Genomic DNA, 8,464 nt, shown 5'->3' on the forward strand with positions numbered 1-8,464 from the left:
CATGTTGAGTGCAGCACTTTTACAGCATTGTCTTTTAGGATTTGAACTAGCTCAACTGGAATTCCATCACCTCTGTTAGCTTTGTTCATAGTGATGCTTCCTGACTCAACCCACAACCCATCCATCAACAATCTTGTGGGCTACGCCTTTAAAATTTACCCACTACCTGACAACTATGCTGCTACTCACCTGGTCCAGGCGACCATCACCTCCTGCCTGGATGACAGCAACAGTTCCTCTGGGTCCCTCTGATCCCACCCTTGTCTCCCTATAGTCTGTTCTCAACCCAGCACTGCAGAAACCCTTTCATAACCTTAGTGCTATCATATCGCTTATCTGCTGGAAACCTGGGTAAAAGCCAGAATCTCTGAATGACTCCAGGCTAGATGACCGGCTCTTGTTGTTTTAGACCTCTGACTTCTGTCCCCTTACTCGTACCATTCTAGTCACAAGGGCCCCCTTGCCAACTCCTCAAACACACAGGCTGGACCTTGCCTTGGAGCCTCACTTTGGCTCTTCCCTCTGCCAGGAATACTCTTGTCCATTTGCTTATTTCCGTCTCCTTCTATGATTCCTTCTTCAAAGTCTCCTGCTCAGTGGACCCTGCCCCCACCTCCCTCCCCCTCAACATGCTGTAAATTTTTCATGAAAGCCTCAGTAACAAACTCATGGCAACAACAGGGGCTACAATCTGTCTGCTCTTTCTCTCTATCAAAAATGAGACAGTTGTCATGAGAATGTTGTTATGTTTATTCAAACTGAAATACAAACTCATTTTTTTCTAACAGATGATCATTAAATGTAATTTGGGGGATATAACTCAGAAAGAATTCAAATACTTTGATCTGCCTGATTGATTTCACAATGTGGAATGGCTTTGATTATGATACGTTGAATATTTTCCGTAAGTTAAATGAGGTAAATCTTCACTTACGGAGTTGTTTTAAAAGATAGTTGAGACAAGCGATAAGGCTGTGTTCACGAGATTACATTTGTGTTGAAATGAACACTCTTTTGATTTACCCAATTCTGAGAACACTTAGTTAAATGAGGTGCTTCTGAATGAATGAATGACAGGTCGTTCCACAGGGCGATCTCATGGATAGGCAGGAAGCCTTTCTCCTGGTGTATTCTCTGAATCTTCCAGATTCCCAACACCCTGTGGTCCAGGTTGTGCCTTTGGTCCCCAACATCCTCCCCTGTATTACTCCATTTCATGTCCTTCTCTCTTATCGAAGGCGCTCAGCTTCATCTCATTTCACAAGACTTGGGGGAGTGATGCAGGGGCCAGGTGTCTTTGGATCCTGGGAGTGAAGGGAGGGAGAAAGCAGGCAGCTTCAGAATGGAGATGATCAGATCTTGCAGACCACCAAGGTTAGCTTGCTGACCCGCTGGAGTGTTCCCGTGGTTAGGAACCCATCAGGAAAACAGTGAACACAGACGAAATGGAAAGAGAGAATGAGGCCAAGAGACTTTGCAAGGCAAAATTAAATGAAAATGAAGGGAAAGAAAAGAAGTATGAAAATGGTACGGCCAATGTCAGGTGTTGCTGGAGATGAGGGATTCCCTTCTGGATATTGGGTTAAGATAAATGGACCGTTCCCATAAATACATCTCAGTGCCTATTCATATATATTTGGGAAACATCAGCTCAGGGTTTAGAATTGAAACCAAGAGAAATGAAGTATTCTTTTAAGTGAAGTGTGTAGGCATGAAAGAAAAAAGACTCAAGATTCAGTCTTAGGTTTTAACCCAGTTAGGAGGTGGGAAGAAAATACAAAGTTTCTGAAGAAAGAAAGTGGAGAGAAAAGGATGAAGAGGGTGAGAAGACAGAGAAAAACAAAAATACAGACTGTTAAGGAGAAGGGATTCTGTATGAAAAATTTAGGGAAAGCAATACTGTCTGTGACAGAGTAATTCAAATGCATGACAACAAGAATGCGAAGCTTCTTTACAAAACGAAAAATCTAAACAAATGGTAACTTTTGATTTGTCTTATATAACTGAATCCCTAATGAAACATCTGTGTGAGAATTGCATTTAGTATCATGTAATGAAACACTTGCCTTTGGTTTTATAGATGCATCTGAATAGCATATACCTTGCTTTTCAAGAAACACCACCTGAATGTTCCTTACAAACAAAGATGGAGAAATAAAGGGAACTTAATCTCGGTCCTGTGCACCACCTATTCATATTACATCGTGCTGCCGCGGTCTCTGAGGGAAGAGAACATTTGGGTGTGCTGTGGGTTAGGTGAACACCCACTAAATATTGATGCAAGCATAATTAGAACGACTGAAATAATCCTGGCATAAAATTACCCTCGCAGTTAGAAGAGAGACAAAATGAAGCAATTTGATCATGAAAATTAATACAAGTCAACTCCCAGTTTTCAATGCAGCTAATTGAAAACCACTTATTATTCAAACCTCTTTCCCTCCGAGTTTGTACTTTTTTCTCCTTGCCCTGAGAAAGAGGGCAGGGAGAGGAGCGCCCCGAGGAAAAACTCTCCTATTGAGATGGTGGAGCAAGAGAATCATTTTTATTTTTCTAAGGCAGTGGCTCCTAAACCTTTCCCTGTATTGATTTTGCCACCCATGGCATATTTTTGTGGGCATGTCCAGGGTGAAAGGATATCTGGTCCTCTTTCACTCAATGTTGAAATGACAAAATGGCATTTATTGTAGCTTAAATCCTTTTTGAGTAACAGTTCTATTGAGATATAATTCACAAATCATACAACTCACCCATTTAAAGTACAGAAATCAGTGGTTTTCAGTATTCACAGAAGTATGCAACTGTTACCATATTTTATCACCACCACCACCCCAAAATGCCTACTGGTAGTTCCTGGGATCACTTTCCAAATGAACTACTTGCATTTGAATCCTTGCCTCAAGATCTGCTTCTGCAGAAACTCAAGCTAGAACATGGTGGTTCTCCCACAATCCAATGACTGGAATTCCTAGCAAAGTCTATTCTGAGGCACATCACCCACTCCTAAGAGGACTCCCCACATAGAATAAGGAAATATTGTTGGGGTTTGTGCTTTATTTCTTAAAGGGAATTCAAAAGAAGCAGGTCTAGGACTTCCCTGGTGGTGCAATGGATAAGAATCTGCCTCCCAGGTGGGGATACAGGTTCCATTCCTGGTCCAGGAAGATTCCACAGGAGCAGCTAAGCCCAAGCTCCATAACTACTAAAGCCTGCATGCTCTAGGACCCATGAGCTGCAACTACTGAAGCCCGTGAGCCTAGACCCTGACCTTCTGGAGGGGAGGGGAGATGCATCTGTCTTTCCTAGTTGGTATTGCCATAATCATCCTTTTCCTGTGGCTCTAAGAAGCAAGCCGACAACGCTGGTTTGCACAGGTTGGGCATCTCATTCGTAGTTCTTATTGTTGTTCAGTCATTAAGTCACTTCTGACTCTTTGCGACCCCATGGACTGCAGCACACCAGGCCTCCCTGTCCGTCACCAACTCCCAGAGCTTGCTCAAACTCATGTCCATCCAGTCAGTGATGCCATCCAACCATCACATCTTCTGTTGTCCTCTTCTCCTCCTTCCTTCAATTTTTCCCAGCATCAGGGTCTTTTTCAATGACTCAGTTCTTCACATCACATGGCCAAAATGTTGGAGCTTCGGCTTCAGCATCAGTCCTTCCAATGAATATTCAGGACTGATTTCCTTTAAGGTTGACTGGTTTGATCCCCCTATAGTCCAAGGGGCTCTCAAGAGTCTTCTCCAACACCACAATTCAAAAGCATCAATTCTGTGGTGCTCAGCCTTCTTTATGGTCCAACTCTCACATCCATACATGACTACCGGAAAAACCACAGCTTTGACTATACAGACCGTTGTCAGCAAAGTGGTGTCTCTGCTTTTTAACACACTGTCTAGATTTGTCATAGCTTTCCTTCCAAGGAGCAAGTGTCTTTTAATTTCATGGTTGCCATCACTGTCCACAGTGCTTTTGGAGCCCAAGAAAAGAAAATCTGTCACCACTTCCACTTTTTCCCCTTCTATTTGCCATGAAGTGATGGGACCAGATGCCATGATCTTAATTTTTAAACATTGACTTTTAAACCGGCTTTCTCACTCTCCTCTTTCACTTTCATCAGGAGGTTCTTTAGTGCCTCTTCAATTTGCCATAAGGGTCGTATCATCTGCCTATATGAGGTTGCTGATATTTCTCCTGGCAATCTTGATTCTAACTTGTGACTCATCCAGCCTGGAATTTTGCATGATATACTCTGCATGTAAATTAAATAAGCCACAGGAAGAGAACTGGTCAAATGGGAGCAAGGGGAGCTGAGAGATGGGGAGATGGAACTCTGGTGATGTTTAAGACTCTGAAGCTAGATCCAACTTTTGAGCTTCCAGCTACAGCAGCCAATCATTATACCTTTGATTTACCCATGCTAGGATAGATTTCTATGATTTACAACCGGATTAACATGGTTGGTTTCTACATTCTTCAATCTCTGAAAACAGTTAAGAACAAAAGTGGCAAAGGCAAGCTTCACTATCTCTGGGGGTCTTTTGTGTTCTAATAAGAAAGCTTCAATGCTTGAGCCCTGAGCAGAGAACCCTTGGCCAAGATACTCAAAATAACATGTAGTTTTAATCAGTGCTATGTAAACAGCTTAATCCAAGAAGGAAAAAGAAAAACCATTGACCCAAATAGGATATTGGGTAATTCTGAATAAGTGCTACAAATGTTTATAAAAGAATGTTAAGATGCCTAATTGCTGAATAAATGAAATATAAACATCCATTTTGTTACTTGGAGAGTTCTTTAATATGTAACGGAGAAAACGGTGTATTGAATGCACTGTAAGCAATAAATGCCTGTTTCCTTTTCTAAAACAAATCAATTCTTGAAACCATTAACCACCATTTAAATGTAACTCTGTTTTTTCCCCCATTTATTTCTCCCTTTTGAATCTTTCTCATTAGTGGAAGGAAATAGGTTTATCCAGGAGATGGAGCAGCATGGTGGAATGAGCATGGAGTAGAGTGGGATTTGGAGCCTGAAGCCTTGCCTCTTAAGCCCAGCTCTGCCAATTACTAGTTCTGTGACCTTGGGTAAGTCATAAATCTTACCTGGGTTCCAGGTGTAGCAAGAGACCACTGTCAGGAATCTCTTACCCACATCTGAGAGTCGTAGTGATAAAAACCTTTTAGGGCAGCATCTCTCAGTCGTCATAGGAATTCCCTGGGGACTTCCAAATTTCACAGGACCTTTGCAGATTCTTGTTATGTTTGGAGTGGGATCCAAGATCTGCATTTTGAATAAGCTCCCAAGTGATGTTGATGTGGCCGCCTTCACGTTTTGGGGTAACAAGGTAGAGGGCACCTTCCAGGCTCACAGTGATTTTCCTCTTCTAGAGACCACCCTGGATTTTAGTGGCGGGCTACTAATAGCTGCTCTATACCCACTTGCCATAGCTGAATTCCCATAGCTTGTACCCCCTTGCCAACTCTACTACATCAGAGGTGATTTCTGACCCAACCAGGGGCAAAAGGTCTCATCTGCAAATCTGGTTTTGAACAGACAGCCAGAGTTGGGACATTCACTCACTTGCTCATTCATTCAGCAGTTCTTTTCAAATTCTCTCTACGCCAGATACTCTAAGGAGCAGTAGAGATATACTGGTTTGATAAAGCAGGTCTCTGGACTCACAGAGCATTCATGATAGTACTGTACAAGATAATTTCAGATAAGCTAAGTGCTTTGAAGTGATTGGAGGATTTCAAGGGTTGCAGGGGACCTACTTTAAACAGGGGTGCTGGGGAAAGCCAAAATATCGCTTCCCTTTCTACACTGACCTTGGCGAACACATGTTGAATACAAATGAAAAAATATAACCAATGAAAGAAGGCTGGGTCCCTGGTGATTGTGTGCAGGAGAGCCACTCTCCCCTGCAGACTAATTGAACTATGATGAGAATGAAAAAGAAACTTTTACTGCATTAAACCACTGAGATTTCAGGATTTATCTATTACAGAAGCTAGCACTGCTTACCATACATACATAAATTATTGAATTCTTTCTGAGATTCTAAAAGTTGCCATTTTTTTCACTTATATTTGCTAGAGCTATTCTCTACTGGGCTTCCCTGGTGGGTCAGTGGTAAAGATCTGCCAGCCAATGCAGGAGATGCAGATTTGACCCCTGGATCAGGAAGATCCCCGGAGAAGGAAATGGCAACCCGCTCCAGTATTCTTACCTGCAGAATACCAAGAACAGAGGAACCTGGCTGGCTACAATCCCTGGGGTCACAAAAGAGTCAGACACAACTTAGTTACTAAACAACGACACCAAAATTCTCTACTACTTGAAAGAATCTTAATGGACACAATTTCTGTGAGAATCTGATGAGCTAATAGTATAAACTGTTGGACATCTGTGAGGAATGAAAACTGTAAACCGGTTTTTCTGAAATGTATCCACTTTCTGGATATATTATTAGGGAAACAATTTTTTTAAAAAGGATTGACATGTAAATTAATACTGAGGTCAATTTTTTTCCTGGTGATTTCTATTTTAAAATTCTTGTTCAGACCTTTATAAAATCCACTCACTAAATTGCAGTGGGTAGAAACTAAGGAAGTAATTGTAAAGTTTATGATTTTCCCTTAAAACATAAGTGTTTAGATTTTAAAAGAGTCCTTGGTGGCACGATGATTAACATTTAAATTTGCCACATTTCTTCTCACGGGCTATCAACAGGCAGTAAACCTGGGCATCTTGTAGAGATGAATTTCCCCAAAGGATGTTTGTCTTACATTCTGCATCCTCAGAGGGATATTTTCTTCCTTGGCTACTGGTCCCAAGAGCATACTGCCTGTCACCTCACTATCCTTCCTCTTCTCCTCTTCTAATCTTTATGCATGCTAGGAAGGCGGAGAAAAGCTGTTCCTTAAGACTACTTGCTACAACCATATCTCAGTCTCCTAAGACTTATGGCTGGATCACACTTGAGGACAAGACAGATAGGATCAGAGAGGAACGATTCTAGAGGTCAACGCTGGGGACCCAGCTTTCTTCCTGTGGCCTTCATTAATGTTTATATCCCCAGACTCGAGGTTTTCTTTGTGACTTTGTGTTCTCTGAAAATTTAGCAGTAAATGACTTACATCATATGAACTTATTGGAGTCTTCATGTGGCAACAGCAGTGTATGAAGTCAAAACTCCTGTCCTTTGAGCCATCAAAATGAAGTCTTCTCCAGCTAGGGGTCAAGTCGTGTGTGTGTGTGTGTGTGTACACAGAGCCTGCAGGTTTCCATGGAACCAGACTTGTGATGAGGAGAAAAAGATGGGCCTCTCCAGGACACCTTTGAATAAAGGATGTCAATGTTCCTTTCTATATGGCTTAAATGTCTTTGGTTACTTCAGCAACAAGGTTCAGTTCAGTTCAGTCACTCAGTCATGTCTGACTCTTTCCAACCCCACGAACTGCAGCACGACAGGTCTCCCTGTCCATAACCAACTCCCAGACAAACTTATGTCCATTGAGTCAGTGATGCCATCCAACCATTTCATCCTCTGTTGTCCTCTTCTCTTCCCGCCTTCAATCTTTTCCAGCATCAGGGTCTTTTCCAAGGAATCAGTTCTTTGCATCAGGTGGCCAAAATATTGGAGTTTCAGCTTCAGCTTCAGTCCTTCCAGTGAAAATTCAGGACTGATTTCCTATAGGATTGACTGATTGGATCTCCTTGCAGTCCAAGGGACTCTCAAGAGTCTTCTCCAACACCACAGTTCAAAAGCATCAATTATTCGACGCTCAACTTTCTTTACAGTTCAACTCTTACATCCATACATGACTACTGGAAAAATCATAGCTTTGACTAGATGGACCTTTGTTGGCGAAGTAATGTCTCTGCTTTTTAATGTGCTGTCTAGGTTGGTCATAGCTTTTCTTCCAAGGAGAAATTCTTTAAATTTCATTGCTGCAGTTACCACTGCAGTGATTCTGGAGCCCAAGAAACTAAAATCTGTCACTGTTTCCATTGTTTCCCCATCTATTTGCATGAAGTGATGGGACTGGTGCCATAATCTTAGTTTTTTGAATGTTGAGTTTCAAGCCAACTTTTTCACTCTCCTCTTTCACTTTCATCAAGAGGCTCTTCAGTTCCTCTTCACTTTGTGTCATAAGGGTGGTGTCATCTGCATATCTGAGGTTTTTGATACTTCTTCCAGCAATCTTGATTCCAGCTTGTGCTTCAAGTGTGAAGTCAAGTGGGGCTTGGGAAGCATCACTAGGAATAAAGATAGTGGAAGTGATGGAATTCCAGTTGAGCTGTTTCAAATCCTAAAAGATGACACTTTAAAAGTGCTGCACTCAATATGCCAGCAACAAAGGTTAGTCTTCGCGTCATTGCTTGCTCATTGATCAGAAGTGGAACTGTAAAAATAGGGAAAACTGAGGACACAGGAAAATATACATAAACATGG

The sequence above is a fragment of the Moschus berezovskii genome, chromosome 22, assembly GCF_049115385.1.
Source record: "Moschus berezovskii isolate FMDL1 chromosome 22, NW_MosBer_1.0, whole genome shotgun sequence".
NCBI classification, from domain to species: Eukaryota; Metazoa; Chordata; class Mammalia; order Artiodactyla; family Moschidae; genus Moschus; species Moschus berezovskii.